The sequence below is a fragment of the Hyla sarda genome, chromosome 3 (assembly GCF_029499605.1).
Source record: "Hyla sarda isolate aHylSar1 chromosome 3, aHylSar1.hap1, whole genome shotgun sequence".
Taxonomy (NCBI): Eukaryota; Metazoa; Chordata; class Amphibia; order Anura; family Hylidae; genus Hyla; species Hyla sarda.
In genome coordinates, this window is record NC_079191.1 from 171,232,980 (window position 1) to 171,256,663 (window position 23,684).

General features: G+C 38.7%; 1 protein-coding gene across 4 annotated transcripts in view; it reads left to right on the forward strand.

Moving 5' to 3' along the window:
- Positions 1-342: 342 nt before the first annotated feature.
- TNK2 (tyrosine kinase non receptor 2) overlaps positions 343-23,684 on the forward strand; it is a 305,681-nt gene continuing 282,339 nt past the window's right edge. For 3 of the 4 annotated variants that reach the window (XM_056565498.1, XM_056565497.1, XM_056565499.1), the window contains exon 1: positions 343-776. The gene's annotated coding sequence lies outside the window, so the exon portion shown is untranslated. The remainder of the gene's footprint in view (positions 777-23,684) is intronic. The other variant, XM_056565500.1, reaches the window with a different exon arrangement.

Below are 23,684 nucleotides of genomic sequence, written 5' to 3' on the forward strand. Positions count from 1 at the left end.
TAAAGATAAGGTGTCATTTTCACCAAAATATGTACTGCGTAGAAACAGAAGCCCCCACAAATTTTTCCATTTCTGCCCCATAAATATTTTTTTTTTCTGGTTTTCCCATAGATTTTATGGTGAAATTATTAATGTCATTACAAAGTAAAATTGGTGGCACAAAAAACAAGCCCTCATATTGGTTTGTAGGTGGAAAATTTAAAGCATTATGATTTTCAGAAGGTGAGGAGGAAAAAACAAAAGTATAAACGAAAACACCTGTGGTCTTTAAGGGGTTAATTAGATACGTCAAATAGTTTTTTTTTCTCTAATACTACATTTCTATTATTCTCTATGGGCATTCTACTCTGGTCCATTATAGTCTATTGACATTCCACTTCCTAGTTAAGCCTATGAGCATTCCATTCTGTCATTCCTTTTAGTATGGCCCGAAAATAAGACGGCCCAGGCGGGAACGAGCGGCAGCACTGGCTGTGGCTTGTACCTGTGGGGATCCCTGCCTCCATTTTACAACTTCTTTCCGTGGACACCGTGGCTGCCTGTGTGTGTACAGGGGTCAGGCCCTAATGTGATGGCTGTGCAGTCCTCCTCACATCTGGTAGAAGTGACAGGCGACGGCCCCCGTAGTGTTTACAGGGAGGTGGACGCTCGTGGCTGCGCGCACACGATGGCGGGTTCCCACAGCTGACAGGAGCGGGAGCGCGCCCTGAACCCCGGGGGCTAAGACGAGCAAGCACCCCTGCACACCCTAAAAGAAGCGGCTTACCAGCGGGCAGGTGAGTGTGTGGGCGCTCGGCGGTGTGTGTGGCGGCTGCCTTGTGAGCTGTGCTGCGTGTGACGAATGAGGAGGCTGCAGATTCCTGTCAGGACGAGGTGGAATGTCGCTGTGTCCCGTCTCATCCACATAATCTCCGGCTGGAGCTCCAGGTGTGGACGCATAGACAGGTGACATGTACCGGGTGTTACTAGAATGACTGCGCCACTGCTGCTCCGCGCTGGAGGCCAGAGCTGCTGCCAGGTGAAGAGTGGGTATAAGGGGCACATATGGTTTGTTATCTACTCATATATAATGTACAATATGGTTCTAATGTCATGTATAATATACCTTCACAATATCCATCTAATGTCATATATAATCTACTGTACAATATCCTTCTAATGTCATATATAATATACTGTACAATATCCTTCTAGTGTCATATATAATATACTGTACAATATCCTTCTAATGTCATGTATAATATGCTGTACAATATCCTTCTAATGTCATATATAATATACCTTCACAATATCCATCTAGTGTCATATATAATATACTGTACAATATCCATCTAATGTCATATATAATATACTGTACAATATCCATCTAGTGTCATATATAATCTACTGTACAATATCCTTCTAATGTCATATATAATCTACCTTCACAATATCCATCTAGTGTCATATATAATATACTGTACAATATCCTTCTAGTATCATATATAATATACCTTCACAATATCCATCTAGTGTCATATATAATATACTGTACAATATCCATCTAGTGTCATATATAATATACCTTCACAATATCCTTCTAGTGTCATATATAATATACTGTACAATATCCTTCTAATGTCATATATAATATACTGTACAATATCCTTCTAGTGTCATATATAATCTACTGTACAATATCCTTCTAATGTCATATATAATATACCTTCACAATATCCATCTAGTGTCATATATAATATACTGTACAATATCCATCTAATGTCATATATAATATACTGTACAATATCCATCTAGTGTCATATATAATCTACTGTACAATATCCTTCTAATGTCATGTATAATATACCTTCACAATATCCTTCTAGTGTCATATATAATCTACCTTCACAATATCCATCTAGTGTCATATATAATATACTGTACAATATCCTTCTAGTGTCATATATAATATACTGTACAATATCCTTCTAGTGTCATATATAATATACTGTACAATATCCTTCTAGTGTCATATATAATATACCTTCACAATATCCTTCTAGTGTCATATATAATATACTGTACAATATCCATCTAATGTCATATATAATATACTTTCACAATATCCATCTAATGTCATATATAATATACTTGTTCCTTCACAATATCCATCTATGGTCATATATAATATACTGTACAATATCCATCTAATGTCATATATAATATACTGTACAATATCCATCTAGTGTCATATATAATATACCTTCACAATATCCTTCTAGTGTCATATATAATATACTGTACAATATCCATCTAATGTCATATATAATATACTTTCACAATATCCTTCTAGTGTCATATATAATCTACCTTCACAATATCCATCTAGTGTCATATATAATATACTGTACAATATCCTTCTAGTGTCATATATAATATACCTTCACAATATCCATCTAGTGTCATATATAATCTACCTTCACAATATCCATCTAGTGTCATATATAATATACTGTACAATATCCATCTAATGTCATATATAATATACTGTACAATATCCATCTAATGTCATATATAATATACCTTCACAATATCCATCTAGTGTCATATATAATATACTGTACAATATCCTTCTAGTGTCATATATAATATACCGTACAATATCCTTCTAGTGTCATATATAATATACTGTACAATATCCTTCTAGTGTCATATATAATATACCTTCACAATATCCTTCTAGTGTCATATATAATATACTGTACAATATCCATCTAATGTCATATATAATATACTTTCACAATATCCATCTAATGTCATATATAATATACTTGTTCCTTCACAATATCCATCTAGTGTCATATATAATATACTGTACAATATCCATCTAATGTCATATATAATATACTGTACAATATCCATCTAATGTCATATATAATATACCTTCACAATATCCTTCTAGTGTCATATATAATATACTGTACAATATCCATCTAATGTCATATATAATATACTTTCACAATATCCATCTAGTGTCATATATAATATACTGTACAATATCCTTCTAGTGTCATATATAATATACCTTCACAATATCCATCTAGTGTCATATATAATCTACCTTCACAATATCCATCTAGTGTCATATATAATATACTGTACAATATCCATCTAGTGTCATATATAATATACTGTACAATATCCATCTAATGTCATATATAATATACCTTCACAATATCCTTCTAGTGTCATATATAATCTACCTTCACAATATCCATCTAGTGTCATATATAATCTACTGTACAATATCCTTCTAGTGTCATATATAATCTACCTTCACAATATCCATCTAGTGTCATATATAATATACTGTACAATATCCTTCTAGTGTCATATATAATCTACCTTCACAATATCCATCTAGTGTCATATATAATATACTGTACAATATCCATCTAATGTCATATATAATATACTTTCACAATATCCTTCTAGTGTCATATATAATCTACCTTCACAATATCCTTCTAGTGTCATATATAATATACTGTACAATATCCTTCTAGTGTCATATATAATCTACCTTCACAATATCCATCTAGTGTCATATATAATATACTGTACAATATCCTTCTAGTGTCATATATAATATACTGTACAATATCCTTCTAGTGTCATATATAATATACTTGTTCCTTCACAATATCCATCTAGTGTCATATATAATATACTGTACAATATCCATCTAATGTCATATATAATATACCTTCACAATATCCTTCTAGTGTCATATATAATATACTGTACAATATCCATCTAATGTCATATATAATATACTTTCACAATATCCTTCTAGTGTCATATATAATCTACCTTCACAATATCCATCTAGTGTCATATATAATATACTGTACAATATCCTTCTAGTGTCATATATAATATACCTTCACAATATCCTTCTAGTGTCATATATAATATACTGTACAATATCCTTCTAGTGTCATATATAATATACCTTCACAATATCCATCTAGTGTCATATATAATCTACCTTCACAATATCCTTCTAGTGTCATATATAATCTACCTTCACAATATCCATCTAGTGTCATATATAATATACTGTACAATATCCTTCTAGTGTCATATATAATATACTGTACAATATCCTTCTAGTGTCATATATAATATACTGTACAATATCCTTCTAGTGTCATATATAATATACCTTCACAATATCCATCTAGTGTCATATATAATCTACCTTCACAATATCCTTCTAGTGTCATATATAATCTACCTTCACAATATCCATCTAGTGTCATATATAATATACTGTACAATATCCTTCTAGTGTCATATATAATATACTGTACAATATCCTTCTAGTGTCATATATAATATACTGTACAATATCCTTCTAGTGTCATATATAATATACCTTCACAATATCCTTCTAGTGTCATATATAATATACTGTACAATATCCATCTAATGTCATATATAATATACTTTCACAATATCCATCTAATGTCATATATAATATACTTGTTCCTTCACAATATCCATCTATGGTCATATATAATATACTGTACAATATCCATCTAATGTCATATATAATATACTGTACAATATCCATCTAGTGTCATATATAATATACCTTCACAATATCCTTCTAGTGTCATATATAATATACTGTACAATATCCATCTAATGTCATATATAATATACTTTCACAATATCCTTCTAGTGTCATATATAATCTACCTTCACAATATCCATCTAGTGTCATATATAATATACTGTACAATATCCTTCTAGTGTCATATATAATATACCTTCACAATATCCATCTAGTGTCATATATAATCTACCTTCACAATATCCATCTAGTGTCATATATAATATACTGTACAATATCCATCTAATGTCATATATAATATACTGTACAATATCCATCTAATGTCATATATAATATACCTTCACAATATCCATCTAGTGTCATATATAATATACTGTACAATATCCTTCTAGTGTCATATATAATATACCGTACAATATCCTTCTAGTGTCATATATAATATACTGTACAATATCCTTCTAGTGTCATATATAATATACCTTCACAATATCCTTCTAGTGTCATATATAATATACTGTACAATATCCATCTAATGTCATATATAATATACTTTCACAATATCCATCTAATGTCATATATAATATACTTGTTCCTTCACAATATCCATCTAGTGTCATATATAATATACTGTACAATATCCATCTAATGTCATATATAATATACTGTACAATATCCATCTAATGTCATATATAATATACCTTCACAATATCCTTCTAGTGTCATATATAATATACTGTACAATATCCATCTAATGTCATATATAATATACTTTCACAATATCCATCTAGTGTCATATATAATATACTGTACAATATCCTTCTAGTGTCATATATAATATACCTTCACAATATCCATCTAGTGTCATATATAATCTACCTTCACAATATCCATCTAGTGTCATATATAATATACTGTACAATATCCATCTAGTGTCATATATAATATACTGTACAATATCCATCTAATGTCATATATAATATACCTTCACAATATCCTTCTAGTGTCATATATAATCTACCTTCACAATATCCATCTAGTGTCATATATAATCTACTGTACAATATCCTTCTAGTGTCATATATAATCTACCTTCACAATATCCATCTAGTGTCATATATAATATACTGTACAATATCCTTCTAGTGTCATATATAATCTACCTTCACAATATCCATCTAGTGTCATATATAATATACTGTACAATATCCATCTAATGTCATATATAATATACTTTCACAATATCCTTCTAGTGTCATATATAATCTACCTTCACAATATCCTTCTAGTGTCATATATAATATACTGTACAATATCCTTCTAGTGTCATATATAATATACTGTACAATATCCTTCTAGTGTCATATATAATATACTTGTTCCTTCACAATATCCATCTAGTGTCATATATAATATACTGTACAATATCCATCTAATGTCATATATAATATACCTTCACAATATCCTTCTAGTGTCATATATAATATACTGTACAATATCCATCTAATGTCATATATAATATACTTTCACAATATCCTTCTAGTGTCATATATAATCTACCTTCACAATATCCATCTAGTGTCATATATAATATACTGTACAATATCCTTCTAGTGTCATATATAATATACCTTCACAATATCCTTCTAGTGTCATATATAATATACTGTACAATATCCTTCTAGTGTCATATATAATATACCTTCACAATATCCATCTAGTGTCATATATAATCTACCTTCACAATATCCTTCTAGTGTCATATATAATCTACCTTCACAATATCCATCTAGTGTCATATATAATATACTGTACAATATCCTTCTAGTGTCATATATAATATACCTTCACAATATCCTTCTAGTGTCATATATAATATACTGTACAATATCCTTCTAGTGTCATATATAATATACCTTCACAATATCCATCTAGTGTCATATATAATCTACCTTCACAATATCCTTCTAGTGTCATATATAATCTACCTTCACAATATCCATCTAGTGTCATATATAATATACTGTACAATATCCTTCTAGTGTCATATATAATATACTGTACAATATCCTTCTAGTGTCATATATAATATACTGTACAATATCCTTCTAGTGTCATATATAATATACTTGTTCCTTCACAATATCCATCTAGTGTCATATATAATATACTGTACAATATCCATCTAATGTCATATATAATATACTGTACAATATCCTTCTAGTGTCATATATAATATACCTTCACAATATCCATCTAGTGTCATATATAATATACCTTCACAATATCCTTCTAGTGTCATATATAATATACTGTACAATATCCATCTAATGTCATATATAATATACTTTCACAATATCCTTCTAGTGTCATATATAATATACTGTACAGTATCCTTCTAGTGTCATATATAATATACCTTCACAATATCCTTCTAATGTCATATATAATATACTGTACAATATCCTTCTAGTGTCATATATAATATACCTTCACAATATCCATCTAGTGTCATATATAATATACTGTACAATATCCTTCTAGTGTCATATATAATATACTGTACAATATCCTTCTAGTATCATGTATAATATACCTTTACAATAACCATCTAATGTCATATATCATCTAATATACAGCTACCTTCACAATATCCATCTAATATCATATGTAATCTAATATACCTCTACCTTCAGGATATCCAGGGATGGGGGAAGGTAAATGTAAGAGGTCTCTGACATTGGGAATCATTATCCCCTAAGAAAATTCTTAAAGGAAAACGGTCACCAGTTCACCCGCGCTATAACCTGATGCACCGGGTTATAGTGCGGGTGAACAGGAGACCGATGTGGGGTCTCGGACTGCTATACCTGCCTGCAGTCCGGAGCCCCGATCCTCCTAAGGTCCCCCTCTTCCAGCGCTGACTTGCACTTTGAGGCGGGCCTGCCGGCTGGATTAAAATATTCATAAGCGCTGGTCATGTGAGCACTCGTACCTACTGAGCACTCACGTGACCGGCGCTTATGAATATTTAAATCTAGCCGTCGGGTCCGCCTCAAAGCGCAAGTCAGCGCCTGAAGAGGGGGACCTTCGGAGGAGCGGGGCTCCGCACTGCAGGTAGGTAAAGCAGTACGATACCCCGCATTGGTCTTCTGTTCACCTGCACTATAACCTGGTGTATCAGGTTCTAGAACTGGTGACAGTTTTCCTTTAAAGAAATCCAGACAGCTTATTCCTTATGCGTCGGACTCCCCTATCTACAGGGAGTTGGTACTTTGCATGAGCTGGAGGCACGCTGGTTGGGAAACATTGCTCCAAACAAAACCTCAGACTCAAAGACTCCATTTCCTTGTAGATCTGTGCCTTTGAAGCACCAAAATTTAAAGTTACATTGGCTTATGGGCTTTTTTGCACAGATTCTACCAAAAGATTGAACATGCTGAATCTTCCCACCTCAGAATTTGTGACATGTTAACTAAGCAGCAGGATCCTTTTAACAACAATGGTAGGCAGCGGCAAGCTCAGTGAACCGGCCTTATGCTTTACATTTAGGTTGTGGATTTTGTTTCTAACAATAATTTGGTAGATCCTGTCAGAGCCCAATGGAACACATTGGGGGATATTTATCAAAACCTGTGCAGAGGAAAAGTTGACAATTTACCCATCAACCAATCAGATTGCTTCTTTAATTTTTTCAGAGGCCTTTTCAAAAATGAAAGAAGCGATCTGATTGGTTGCTATGGGCAACTGGGCAACTTTTCCTTTGCACAGGTTTTGATAAATCTCCCCGACACAGTTTATCAAGAAAGCTGCTAGGTTTCCTCACGATATCTGTCACTTTGACATCGGGTTTAGTGCTGCACTTGCTGTCAGATGTGATGGAGCTGCCAACAGCAACTCAGAATAAAGCGTGTACAAGTCACATGAATATAACAGTAATATTCATTTTATTGTATTTTTTTCAATTTTCCTCTGCAAAACAAGCTCATTTAGACTAAGTAAATGTAACAGGTAGGACAAGATTATAAGCATAATTAACATAGTCATAGATGTACAATGAAAGAGTTACATCAGAGCAATACTGAGTATCCAGGAGCACACCGATGTCATAGCTGAAGCTTCCTCAAGACTGCTTAGAGATGGGCAGAGTGTGGAAGTGGCAGCCCTGCTCCTGGAGCGCCACCTGTGCATCAAGCCTGCTGCCCGAATAAGGGAGATAATAGGCAAACGGGGCCACAGATAAGCTCATGGTAAATGTAATTAATCATCAGTGTCACATGCGCTACCAACCTGTACCAACATGTTAGTGCAGGTAACACTTATGAAATGAGATTATGTCATGAAGAAAACCTCTGTCTATCATCACAGAAAGTGGTCCCCAATCTGGCACCCCCTCTATGAACCAGAATGGAGAGACACTCTCTAAGAGCAGCTCCTATTCTGGGACGCTCAAGCTGTCCTTGACTTACATGGACAGCCGTTGATCTGAACTGCCTGCATGTAGTACTGCAGTGGCCACTAGCTAGTTATGGCTTTCCCTTGCAAAAATAGCGATTTGTTAGAGGGGTGGTGCTCAAAGCAGGAGCCAGGACAATCAACTGGTTGCCACAATTGAAAGCGATTGTCTTTAGACCCCCATTAATAGGGTGCAAAAAAAAGAAAAAAACATTACAGCCTTTGTTAGAAATGTATTATTCCCTTCATGATGCAGCAAATTTTTTACTTTTTTATTTTTTACTTTTGCATTTTATTTCCCTTCTTGCCTTTCAAAAGCCAGAACTGCTAATTCTGGGGATGGGGACTTTGGCTATTAGTGGCAGATCCCAGCTACTGTTATCAACTTGTAGCTGCTGGCTATGGAGTAGGCTTGAATCCTGAGCCTGCACCACACGCTCTTGACAGACAAGCTCAACATCTGCAAAACTTTATGGTTTCAACTACTTTTAAGCTAGGTTTCCACTAGGGATCGACCGATATCGATTTTTTCGGGCCGATACCGACAATCTGTCACCTTTCAGGCCGATACTGATATTCCGGTATATGTTATCGGCTATTTCAACCCCCCCGGCAGGGCAGAAGCCGTTGCAGATCAATGATTTAAAACGGGCGCTTTAAATCAATGAACTGCAGCGGCTTTTGTGGTGCCAGAGACCGCTGCTGCCAACAACCGCTTCTCTCCCCCTGCCTGCCCTGAGTCTAACCACCACAGTTGCCCCAACGCCTCATCCCCCCCATCCTCTGCCCACATACCGCCACCGCTGCCCCATCGCCTCCCCCCATCCTCTGCCCACATACCGCCGCCGCTGCCCCATCGCCTCCCTCCATCCCCTGCCCACATACCGCCGCCGCCCCATCACCTTCCCCCATCCCCGGCGTTATAATTACCTGTTCCCAGGGGCCCGCGATCCTTCTGACTCCGTCGGGGGCGTCCTTCACTCTCAATGTGCGCACTGACGGTGACGTCGCATTGGGGACGTCACTCGTCATTACGCAGCGCAGAACACAGCAATAGCCCAGGAGCCAGAAGGATTGCGGACCCCCGGGAACAGGTAATTATAACACCGGGGATGGGGGGAGGCGATAGGGCGGCGGCGGTATGTGGGCAGAGGATGGGGGGAGGCAATGGGGCAGCGGCGGCGATAGTCGTCTCTGGCCGGGGGCTGGGGGCAGGGCATTATCGCCATATCGGCAAGGTAACTGCCGATATTGATGATGTCCAAAATCGCGATTATCGGACGATAATATTGGCCAAACCGATAATCGGTCGATCCCCTAGTTTCCACACAGTTTTTTTCTGTATTTATTGGAAACCTGCCACTGCAGTTTTTGAGCTAAAGTCAGAAATAGATCCATAAGGAAGGAAAAGTCATTCTTTTATATTCTTCTTTCCTTTTTAATACACTTCTGTCTTTGGCTCAAAAACTGCAGTGGCAGTATTAAAAAAAAAAAAACTGAGAAAAAAGTGTGGAAACCTAGCCTTATTCTGGTCAGATTGATTTCTACATTATATAGGTGAAAAGTTGAAATTTTGTTAATATATTTAATGGATTGTGACTCCAAACCATTGATACAACCATCAACACCCATGCATATAAACTAAAGGATTTGCCAGGTTTACAAATACTGTTTAATTCTGGGGCACGAAAAATTTGGCACACAATCCAACCCAAAACTGTCAGTTTTCCAATAACAAATTACCACTATTTTTAGTATACTCTCACTGGACACTTTATTAGGTACACCTTGCTTGTTAAGACAACTAGCTCATCAGCCAATCACATGGCAGCAACTCAATGCATTTAGGCATGTAAATGTGGTCAAGACAACTTGCTGAAGTTCAAACTGACCTTTAGAACTGGAATCATTAGGACTTTGTACGTGGCTGGTCTGAATATTTCAATAATTATTGGTCTACTAGGATTTTAATACACAACTGTCAAAATAGAGAAAATATTGAATGAACGGCAGTTGTGTGGACGAAAATGCCTTGTTGATGTCATAGGAGAATGGGCAGACTGGTTTGATATGACAGAAGAGCAACAGTAAATCAAATAACCACTTGTTACAACCATGGTATGCAGAATACCATCTCTGAATGCACAGCATGTCCAACCTTGTAGCAGAGTGGACTACAGCAGCAGAAGACCATACCGGGTGTCACTCCTGTATCTTCTGATGGCTACTTCCAGCAGGATAAAGCACCATGTCACAAAGCTCACATCATCTCAAACTGGTTTCTAGAACACGACAATGAGTTCCCTGTACTCCACCGGCCTCCACAGTCACCAGATCTCAATCCAATAGAGAACCTTAGGGATGTAGTGGAACAGGAGATTCGCATTATGGATGTGCAGCTGACATAATGTTTCCAGCAACTTGTTGAAAGTATGCCATAAAGAATGAGGCAAAAAGAGTTCCAACCTGGTACTAAAACACCTATTAATAAAGTGGCCACTGAGTGAATATGTTGAATTTAACATCCTACACTATTAAACTAGATGAAGATAATGGGGATGATTTATCAAAAACTGTGCAGAAGAAAAGGGGAGATGTTGCCCATAGCAACCAATCAGATTGTTTCTTTTATTTTTAAAAAAGCCTATGAAAAAAAAAAAGCAATCTGATTGCTATGGGCACCCCTAGTGTGCCCTAAAAAATAACAGGCTGTAATACTGGCACCAGAATGAATATGTTAATCCGACACTGAATTTTCTTAAACTTAGTGGAGGCTTCAAGACTAAGGCTGGGTTCACACTACGTTTTGTCCCATACGGGAGCGCATACGGCAGGAGGGAGCTAAAACCTCGCGCTCCCGTATGTGACCGTATGCGCTCCCGTATGTCATTCACTTCAATGAGCCGACCGGAGTGAAACGTTCGGTCCGGTCGGCTCATTTTTGCGCCGTATGCGCTTTTACAACCGGACCTAAAACCGTGGTCAACCACGGTTTTAGGTCCGGTTGTAAAAGCGCATACGGCGCAAAAATGAGCCGACCGGACCGAACGTTTCACTCCGGTCGGCTCATTGAAGTGAATGGCATACGGGAGCGCATACGGTCACATACGGGAGCGCGAGGTTTTAGCTCCCTCCTGCCGTATGCGCTCCCGTATGGGACAAAACGTAGTGTGGACCCAGCCTAAGAAGAAAAAAAATGTTTTCAAATCAACTGGTGCAAGAAAGTTAAACAGATTTGTAAATCACTTCTATTTAAAAATCCTAATCCTTCCAGTACTTATCAGCTGATGTATACTAAAGAGGAAGGTCTTTCCTTTTTGAATTTCCTTTCTGTCTGACCACAGTGCTCTCTGCTAACACCTCTGTCCATTTTAGGAACTGTCCAGAGCAGAATAGGTTTGCTATGGGGATTTTCTCCTACTCTGGACAGTTCCTAAAATGGACAGAGGTGTCAGCAGAAAGCACTGTGGTCAGACAGAAAGGAAATTTAAAAAGAAAATAACTTCCTCTGTAGTATGCAGGGGGTGCATAGCAGTACTTTGTATAGCCATACCGGTCTAGGGTGATATAGGGAATATGTTCAGTTAGTGACAGAAAAATCACGAATTTTTTTTTCCATTCAGGTATTTATTAGTCAAGAAAGATTACTCGTAGTAGTTAAAGACCTTAACCTGTTTTGTCGTAAGCTGGAATTGTGCACATTTTTCCACAGAGTTGACCTTAACACTTGCCAAACTTTATGTATTGATCCTTCAGACCTGCAAGAAGTCTGTACACTAAGCTCACTTCTTATGGACAACGATACCGATAGGTCCACTGGACCATACAGCAATATTAAACTCCCTAGTACACAATTCCCACCACTTAATGATAATACGAATATCGACATCTTTTATCAACTCGTACTCAGAGACCTGGAGGATTTGGAAAAAAGACATCGAACGAAATATCATGACTACACACACGAGGAAATGGATTGCTCTCCTCTGTCTGGAAAGAAACCAAGATATTATCATTAAACCCTCAGACAAGGGAGGTAAGATCGTGATCTTATCCACCAACCAATACAAATCGATGTGCCTCTCAATTATCCAGGGTCACACAAACTATACTAGACTAAGACAGGATCCCACGGTGGTATTTCAGAGAGAACTCTTATATATTTTGAACTCAGCATTACAAGAACATATAATTGACAGAAAGGAATTTGAGTTTCTGTACCCCAATCATCCTAGCACTGCAATGTTTTATGGCCTCCCCAAGGTCATAAAGGATTAACCCCCCTTAAGTGCAGACCAATTGTTTCCGGGGGTAGATAGCTTATGCCAAAACATAGGCATCTATGTGGATGTGATGTTGAGACCATTCATCACAGCACTACCCTCCTACATAAGGGACACAATGGACTTACTACGTAAGTTAGAAGGGATGACTTTGAAAGATTCTTGGTTCTTAGCCTCTATTGATGATGAGGCTTTGTACAGCTCAGTCATCCACAGTATCGGTCTTAGGGCAGTATCTTATTACCTGGATACAAGAAGCAACCACCTCCATTCCCACTACAGATTCATCCTCAATGTCTTGCAGTTCATACTTATAACTACTTCCTGTTTGACTCCACCTTCTACCACTAGCACAGGGCCCGGCAATGGGGAGCCCATGTGCCCCCAGCTTTGCCAACCTAACCTTGGGCTGGTGGGAAAACACCATCGTTTTCATTGACTCTGCGGAAAACTGGACCAAACACATCATCATGTGTTCATTATCTGGTCAGGCTTAAAAAAATCACAGTTTAATGACTTCATTATATCTCTTAATCAGAACGAAATAGGTTTACATTTCGCATCGGATATACAACAGTCTCAACTCCCTTTCCTGGATGTCCTAATTTATAGAAATGACCAAGGACAAATTGAGACAACACTTTACCGAAAACTTATTGAGATGGTAAAGCTTCCATCCTATTCCCCTACATAAAGGAATTCCAAAAGGGCAGTTCCTCTAAATTCGTAGAAACTGCTCGTCAGAAGAAGTCTTTCAGCAAGAAGCAGCTAAGCTGTACTTCCGTTTCCAAGAACATGGCTACCCAAAAAGACACCTAGACATAGCTCTGCAGTGTGCTAGATCCACCCCATGGCATAATCTTCTCAGTCCTCGAACCAAGGACGAAGACAACACCTTCACCCGCATTATCACAAACCTTTTATTCCGCATCTAATGACGTACGTACCATCATCAACTAACACTGGGACATCCTTAAGATGGACCCAGATCTTAAGGAGGCGATCAGTCCCTACCCACTCATCTCCTTTAGGAGAGGCCGCAACGTTGGTGATATAATAGTGACCAGCCACTTTACGCCACCTCAGTCACAAACAAACTGGTTACTCCAAAGAATAACAGGGACACTTAGAAGTGGTAGATGTAGAGCATGTCAATTTGTCAAAATTGACAACCAATTTTTCGGCATTAAACTGAACCGCTCATTTCCTAGCAAATCCTTTGCGAATTGCAAAACCACGGAGGTGGTATATATAGCAGTCTGCAACTGTGGTCTTAGGTACTTGGGCAAAACCAAACGAGAATTTAAATGTAGAATCTTATAACATGTGGGAGACATCAGCAACAATAGAGACAAACCAATAGCAAGACATGTGAATACCATACATAGAGAAAAATCTACTGTTCTTCAGTTTCATGTCCTCGAGGTCATACAACCGTCCCCAAGGAGGGGAAACATTGACAAAATCCTGACTCAAAAAGAGATGCGTTGGATCTTCACGCTGGACACAGTATTCCCCCACGGCCTCAATGAAAACCTCAACTTTACCAGTTTTGTAGAATAAATCAGCCAGTTCAACTTACGACAAAATCCCATATCTATATACCCTAACGTTCTATCTCCTTAGTTCAAGCACCCCCTACTCTTTAGTATGAAGCAGCTAATAAGTACTGGAAGGATTAAGATTTTTAAATAGAAGTAATTTACAAATCTGTAACTTTCTGGCACCAGCTGATTAAAAAAAAAATGTTTTCCAGTGGAGTACCCCTTTAAGTTCTTTCTAGCCAGTCAACAGTGCTCTCTGCTGACACCTCAGTCCATGTCAGGAACTGTCCAGAGCAGTTGGATATCATGGGGATATCATTCTAATCTGGACAGTTCCTGGCACAGAGGTGTCAGCAGAGAGCACTGTTGTCAGACAGAATATAAATTCACAAATTTCTCTATTTTATACAGCAGCTTATAATAAGTACTGGAAGGATTAAGATTTTTTTTAAAGAAGTAATTTACAAATCTTTTTAACTTTCTGGCAACAGTTGATTTGAAAACATTTGTTTTCTACTTGTTTCCACCGGAGTTCCCCTTTAATGGCAGATTTATGGTACTGCTGGAGGCCTAGACAACACAAACTAACAACACGATACTGTCAGCTAAAATTCTGTATGCATTATCCCTGTCACTCCCGGTTTCTAGAAAGGTACCATCCCTTCTTGGAGACTGTACATTTTGGTTGAAAAGATGCCGGTGATCTAGATCAGGTCATAGATTAAAGGGGTTAAGATGTCTGATCGCGCTGAAACCCCCTGTGATCTCCAGGCCGCCACCCTGACGTTCTGAACATTATGCTCAGAACGCGGCTTCGGGGGTCGTGGTTGTGATGTCATGCCTAGCCCCCTCCATTTATGTCTTTGGAATGGGCTCTTTTGGATAGGGAATAAGATGTCTAGGGGCAGAGTATCCCTTTAACAAGGAAAGCAGAGAGGGAGGCTGCAGACTGAACTAAAAAGACCCATTCATACTGAGTAAATTCAGTAATATTCTGTAGTTTGCATTGGCCCTCAGTGTGCACTGGTTTCTGCTTAAGGGTACATTCACACGAACGCAGATTTGATGCGCAGGATTTGTTGCACAGGATTTTCTGCTACAGATTTCAATGTAAACCAAATGACTGAGCACAGCTTCTAATCTGCAGTTACAAATCCTGCATATCTAATCTGCGCAGGATCCTGTATGTGTGAACGTACCCTAAAGAAGTAAAGTATGTCAGCTTTCCTCTTAATTTTCCTCAGTGTGAACAGATCATGGATCCACAGAAGAAATCCAGCATGAAATTGCCTTGCTGAATTTCCTCAGTGTGCATGGGCCCTTAGAGAACTAGTCTTGCGAAATGACCAATGAATGGCAGGCATCAAGCAGCTGGTAATGCATTGTAAAGTTACAGAAGACAAAATGTTATTATGGTAAAGCAAATTGCAAATACATGCATTGCAAAAAAAAAAAATCTTAGCAAGTTGAGCAAGTTTTTATGGTTCATTTGCTTTCTAAATACCAATTTTAAGGGACTTGCCAACCCCTCAAAAACTACTGGGTAGCAGGAATGGAAAGGAGAAAAGAAAACATACTCCAACTCATTCTCAGTCCTGTGCTGCTGCTGCTGCTGCCGCCATTGTACACTGTGCACCAGACACACCATTCAGTCACTAGCCTCAATGGTCACTAGCAGGACTGAATGTTGTGTCTTGTGCACAGTGTACAATGACTGCTGAAGCCAGCAGTCATTTAAAAAAAAAAGTGCTTTGATTCATTGTAAAAGTTTCAATTTTGCACAAAGTTTGCATGATATCTGCATTTAGCGGAGAAAAGAAAGTCCCATTGACTTCATGGGCTTCCGCAGCTGAATTCCACAAAAATGTAAGGCATGACTTATGTTTTGCAGAACACAGAATGCCGAATTTTATCTGTGAAACATCTGCAGCGAAAATTCTGCAATGTGAGTGGGACTGCGGAATCCCATTGAAGTTAATAAGGCTATAAACACATGCAGATTTTCCATGCGGATTTCAATGAGGAAAGTTATCAAGGAAGGAACATAATGTACTGTAACATCAGGTAGATGGGGAAGGGTGCACATATACATCAGCGGGGAAGAGGAATCAGACCCTCATCATCAGTGTCTGTCACCACAATGGAGAAGAGATTGTATGGGCAGCAGAAGAAGAACTTCTTACAATGAATCCGTTCTGGTAAATGAGAGCTAGTGAAGGCATCACATACCTCATATCTATGATGTATTACTAGGAGGGACATACTCCCATGGGTAATTACTACTCCCTTATGTCCCTCCTGTGTGTCACAGTTATTACTGTATCCTCATCTCTTACCTGTATGTCACAGTCATTACTGTCCCCTCATCTACCTCATGTTTATTACAGTTATTACGGTCCATCTCCCCCCATGTCTCAGTAATAACTGTTTCCTCATCCCCTACTTGTGTGTCACAGTTATTGTTGTCACCTCTTTTAACAAAAATAAACTATATTACTTACCTCCACCTCCGTACCCAGGCTGATACTCCATACTCCTCCATACTTCCTCCAACTTATGGCAAAGTCGGAATGCTTTCTCCCACTCTTCATCATCGAATGCTGTGGCTAATTCCCTCGATTATGTAGTTTTTGTTGTTTTGGCCAGTTTGGATCAGTTTGATTACAACAAACTATAATACTAAATTTATGTATTTTTTAACTTTTACTAGTTTGGGACAAGAGAAACACTTTTTGTGCATTGAGATGCAGGCACGGTAAGCTACTGAAGTCACTCACTGCGTATGTGCCACCAAAATGACAGTGTCACAAGTTAGGCAGTGTTTCAGTTAGTGCTGGGCGGTATACCGGTTCATACCGAATACTGGTGTTTTTTTTTTTTGTACGATATGAATTTGTCACATAGCACAATACCGTTTCCATAGAAAACAACTCCTGTGCGTGATGGTGTAGAGAAATGTCCGGCTGCACAGCGTCTCTGGGAAGTGTAGTCAGAGCCGCACTGAACTGACTGTGAGGAGCTGGGAGGGGACTACAAATCCTGGTGGGCACATGACTTCCTGGCGGGTGCGGGAAACTCGAGCAGAACTGTGGAGACATGGAGGAGAGTTACCGGGCAGCCTGACAGAGACCCCGGATACCATGGTGAGAACCCTCGACCACCTGAAACTATACTGAGGACCCCCCTCCGAAATACTGTGAAACCGCCATAATTTCGAAAAATACCGTGATATATATTTTTGGTCATACCGCCCAGCATTAGTTTCAGTATCTCACCCTCCCCGCACTGCAATGTGAGATAACAGCACATGCGAGGGATTATGCCACCAAGCCCTGCCCTTCCTTTCTATCAAGAAGCGAGAGGGGGGGGGGGGGGGGGGTGTAGCACAGAGATGTTGCTGCCCTAGGGCACAGCAGACCCTCGGCAGCACTCCAGCAGGGAAAAAATAACACCATGCAATGTTTCAGCTCAACTGAATCTTTCTCAAGCAAAAGTCAGGTGCTCACAATAAAAGGTGTTTATGTTACAATTGTTTGTATTATTTTAACACCAAAATAGGAACACTATTACAGAACAACTTAGATAAGGGGGTTGTATGCTCCCACAATTAATGAAAAGTTAATAAGGAATTCCACTCAATGTGTTATATAAGCAAGCATGAAATATATGGAGCATAAATTCAGTGGCGTCACATCTCCAGCAGTTAGAGAAACCAGATGGTTACATTTTGTGTAGTTTGGTTGGAGTTATGTACCATTGTGGCAAAATCTTACAGCTAAATTCCCGCAATTTGGAGGAAATTTAGGGGGAATTTTATCAAAACCTGTCCGGAGGAAAAGTTGCTTAGTTGCCCATAGCAACCAATCAGATTGCTTCTTTCATTGTGGAGAGGCCTTGTCAAAAATATGAGAAGGGATCTGATTGGTTGCCATGGGCAACTAGGCAACTTTTCCTCTGGACAGGTTTTGATAAATCTTCCCTGTATAGTTTATACCTTTATAGAAACACTTTTTGCCATTGTTTAATTCTCAGCTCCCCAATTTTCGACAAGGTATTTATACCATCAAGTGCAAGACCTATCACAATCAGGCAATGTTCGCACACAATAAATTGGTATGACTGTCAAATTAAGTGTTAGGCTCTTCTTTGTTCTTTTATGTGCAAAAGACTGCCATATTTTAACATGTAAGTCTGGCTGTAAATGCCCACAATGCATCCAGATTTTGCTGTAGCCCAAAAAACTGCTACAAATATGGCCCAAACAGAGTGGGAACATGCAAAAAGGGGCTCAATAACATTTTTTTAAGCTTTAAGCCTGAAAAACAGCTGTCTTTTTGTTAAGAAATTAGATAAAAAAAATGGCAGGGTGATTGGAGCCTTAAAGGGGTTATCCACCATAAGGTGATTTAAGTACGTACCTGGCAGACAGTAACAGACATGCTTAGGAAGGGTCTGTGGTTGTCTTGGGGCTAAATGGCTATGTGGTGAGATTACTATAACACTGTGGATAGCTTTTTGTGAACTGGTATTTCCTGTTTGATTTTTCTTTTCTTTTTTTTTTTTTTTACTACAAATCCCATAATTCCATTTTCCTCCCTCTCACACATCAGCCACCCCACCCATTGAAACATAAATGAGCTGCATCCATTCAAAAGACCTGTGGTTTTTAATCAGGGTGCCTACAGCTGTTGCATTAGTTGCAGATCAATCTCTCTCCCACCAAGCGATCCCTCCACCCATTGAAGCAGACAGGCTCCCTGTCATCAGCTGACTAGTGAGTCAGGTCTCGGGCGCATTGCAGCCTTGCAACCTGGGAAAAATCTGAGACAACAGTCATTTTGTATGCTGGTAAAAATGAATATTGGGGTGAAAATCACATAAGAATTGTCACACACAGCTACAGACACTTTATTATATTAACTACACTAACTTTACAGCCCCTATAGCATAGTCAAATACTGGACATTTTACTATATATATATATATATATATATATATATATATATATATATATATATAAATATATATGTATATGTGTGTGTATATATATCGCCTTAAGAACCAGGCCAATTTTTGCCTTAAAGGGGTTATCCAGGAATCGAAAAAAAGACCTAATTTCTTTCAAAGACTGCTCCCTGTCTATCTCCAGATTGGGTGTGGTACTACAACTTGGCTCCATTCACTTCAATGGAACTGAGCTGCAGAACCACACCCAATTTGGAGATAGACAGGGAGCTGTCTTGAAAGAAATTAGGTCAGTTTTTCGATTCCAAGATAACGCCTTTAAGGACCAAGGCCCATTTTTCAAATCTGACCTGTGCCACTTTATTTTGTGATAACTTCGGGACACTTTAACTTATTAAAGGGATTTTCGAGATTGTTTTTTCATGAAATGTTGTACTTAATGTTAATAGTGAACGTAATGGGGGAGATTTATCAAAACCTGTGCAGAGGAAAACTTGCCCAGTTGCCCATAGCAACTAATCAGATCGCTTCTTTCATTTTTCACAGGCCTTCATAAACATGAAAGCAGCAAGCTTATTGGTTGCTGTGGGCAACTGGGCAAGTTTTCCTCTGCACAGGTTTTGATTAATCTCCCCAATGTCCTTAAAAAGTAAAAGAACTTTTAACAAATTATGTCAACATAAAGTATACACATTGTTAATACAAATTCATAACTAATTTATATGGCATGACTATCTTTCCTACAAGTAGAGAATCTAGAATTCAGAAAAGTTTTCAAATTTTTCCCCGAATTTTGAAGTTTTTCAAAATTATAGAGAAAATTTCAAAATCAGATCTTTTTAGGGACGAATTCAAAGGCGGCATTGATATAAAGCTGTAAATTTACGGCGTTCTCAGTGCGGGATGAAAAGTGTGATATTGCTTTGGTTGTTACGGATGTGTATATAATTTTTTTTTGGGAGGGGTGGAGAACGGAGATTGTATATGTTTATGTATTTATACATTTTTTATATTGTTTATATTGTATTTATTTACTATATTTATTTTTTTACTTTAACTTTTTTTTAACAGTATAGATTTGTACTGTAATCCATTATGCCTCTCAGTGTTACACTGACAACTGTCAGTGTTTCACCGATAGGCATAGCAGATCAGACTCTGCCTTCTGTAGCCAGGTAACCAAAGGCCATTCGGAGGTCTCTGGTTGCCATGGCTACCAATGAGACCCCCTCTGTCAACTTGATCGGTGCTGCGGTCACTCTGACCGCAGTACTGAAGTGGTTAACTGTCAGGATCGGAGCACAACTCCGCTCCTGACAGCTGCCGGTGGGTGCCCGGCGATATGCGATCACCAGCTTCTGCCACCGATCACCGCCCACGGCGCCGTGATCGTGAATGGATGTATATACACACGTCCATTTGTAGCAAGGCACCACTAAAATGGACATATACGTCTATTTGCAGGAAGGGGATATATATGGCAATGCTAAATAAAACACCGTAATAAGTGATAATAGAGCAATGCAAAAGATTGCAGCGTGGCTGCTGCCATCTCTGGGATGAATATCAATTTCATACAAAATGCAATTGAATTGTGTTTTTTTTTATTGTCTAAGCTCTAATCTATAAACAAGCTTGTAAGGCTATGTTCACATGTTCGGAAAATTTGTGAAATGTCCGCACAGAAAACACACGTGGACATTCCACATATGCTCCAGCACAGTGCAGTTTTTCACTGCGGTATTAAAACCTCAACAAAAACACATCAAACTAATGTGGTTTTTAGTTAAACAGTACAGCTGAACAGTACATGCTACTCTCTGGGCGGTCATTCAGTAGTGTGAATGTGCCCTTAGAGACTTGGTTTCCAATAGTTTTTTTGCCAGCAGTTTTTTACGCCAAAAAAGCCAGAATATCTGACACTGCATTTTTAAGCATTTTTGTGAAAAGCACCTTTTCACCAAGTTTTGGCCACTGGAGGTGGTAGACTATCTAAAAACAGCCAGATGGACTGTTTATGTAGTTTATGTAACTCCCATAGGGGATTAAAGGGGGTAATCCGGCTTTATACATCTTATCCCTTATCCAAAGGATAGGGGATAAGATGTATGATAGCAGGAGTCCCGCCGCTGGGGACCCTGTACAACAACCGGCATTCTATGACGGGGACGTGATGTCACGGCCATGCCCCTTAGTGGTATCACGCCATGCCCCCTTCATTCATGTCAGATTGCCGGGGGCTGCACTGAGATTGCGGGGATCCCCAGCGGTGGGACCCCTGCAACCATACATCTTACCCCCTATCCTTTGGATAGGGGATAAGATGTATAAAGCCGGAATACCCTTTTACTTTCAATAGTTTTTTATTAACAAATTTTTCATAAAACAAAAAGCATGCAGGTAGGTCAAAGACAGCTGTCAATATCAGAAAGGATGTACATTGCATCAAAAGGAAGTATATACTTCCGGTAACAGTCATCAACTAAGAAACAGAAAACCACACAATATTAGAAGCCTAGGAGGTAGACCTTCTAGGGTGGTGGGTAAGCAGTACAGTAAAACATCCAGATGATGGTAGGAAATGGAGTAATTTCAGAAGAAGTGTGTCACACTGCAGGATTTGGTTCAAAACCCTGGTGTAAGACTATGGTGGGAAGGTAATTTAATGAGCTAGATGGCCTAATTGAAAGTGTTCAGGTGACTGAGATGTCTACGTCAGATGTCTTTACATAACGGAGAAGTGCCTTATAGAGCCCATCTTGTAGTGAATTTAGCCATGTGTCCGGAGCCCATAGCCAAAATCTTCTCTCATGAGTATGTGGTGTTTAGTTTTTGGATTATGGAGTCTCTAGTAGGAACTACAGATGTCTTCCAATGGCTAGTAAGGGACAATTTAGCTATGGTGCAGAGAATACAGAAGAGGTCCCTGTATAAAACAGGGATGTTTTGGGAGCCTAGAAATAGTAGAACATGGGAGGGGGACCAATCTATATGAAATTGGAACAGGTCTGAAACTAACCTTTTGCAGTCGTCCCAAAATTTAGAGGCCAGAGGGCACGCCCACAAGATATGGAGGGGAGTGCCCGTTTGCCCGCAGCCCCTCCAACAAAGCGAGGAGGTGCCAGGATAAGCTCTAGCTATCTTGTCTGGGGTAAAGTACCACCTTAGTATCGTTTTATATGTAGATTCTAAATGAGAAGAGCATTGTAAGGCATGATTTAAACATTTGAAAGCATGTTTCCAATCATCCATATCAAGCGTTATATCTAAATCTCTCTCCCATAGTCTCAGGGGGTATGATTTTATACAGGAGTCGGCTTGGGAAAATGTCGAATAAAAGGGTTTGAGGCCTTTCAAGGGGGCTGAGAGAAGTTGGATGGTCGATTTATCAATTACTAGCGTAGTCGCCCGTAAGGTGGTGAGTAGGTGGCGGAGTCTTAAGTATTTATAAAAATCTGATTTATGTAAATCGTACTTCCACTGTAAGGAGCTAAATGGGAGTAAAATTGTGTAATCAAATAGGTGTCCTACAGTAGAAATACCCTTCAGTATCCAGTTCTTGAGGTCTAGGTCAGGGGAAAAGAATTGTAGGAGGGATGGAGGGATATCAAACATAACTGAGGGGAGCGTATGAGTTAGTTTGGAAAGGTATACGTTCCATGCTGAAAAAACTGACTTGACTATGGGATTGGAGAGGCTGGGAGTGGGTATATTCCATGCTGGTAACAGCATAAGATCATGGAGAGTGTTGGGATGGAAAGATAAGGATTCCATTTGAACCCATGGGGGCACGCGCTCAGGTGACCACCAGTGTTTCAA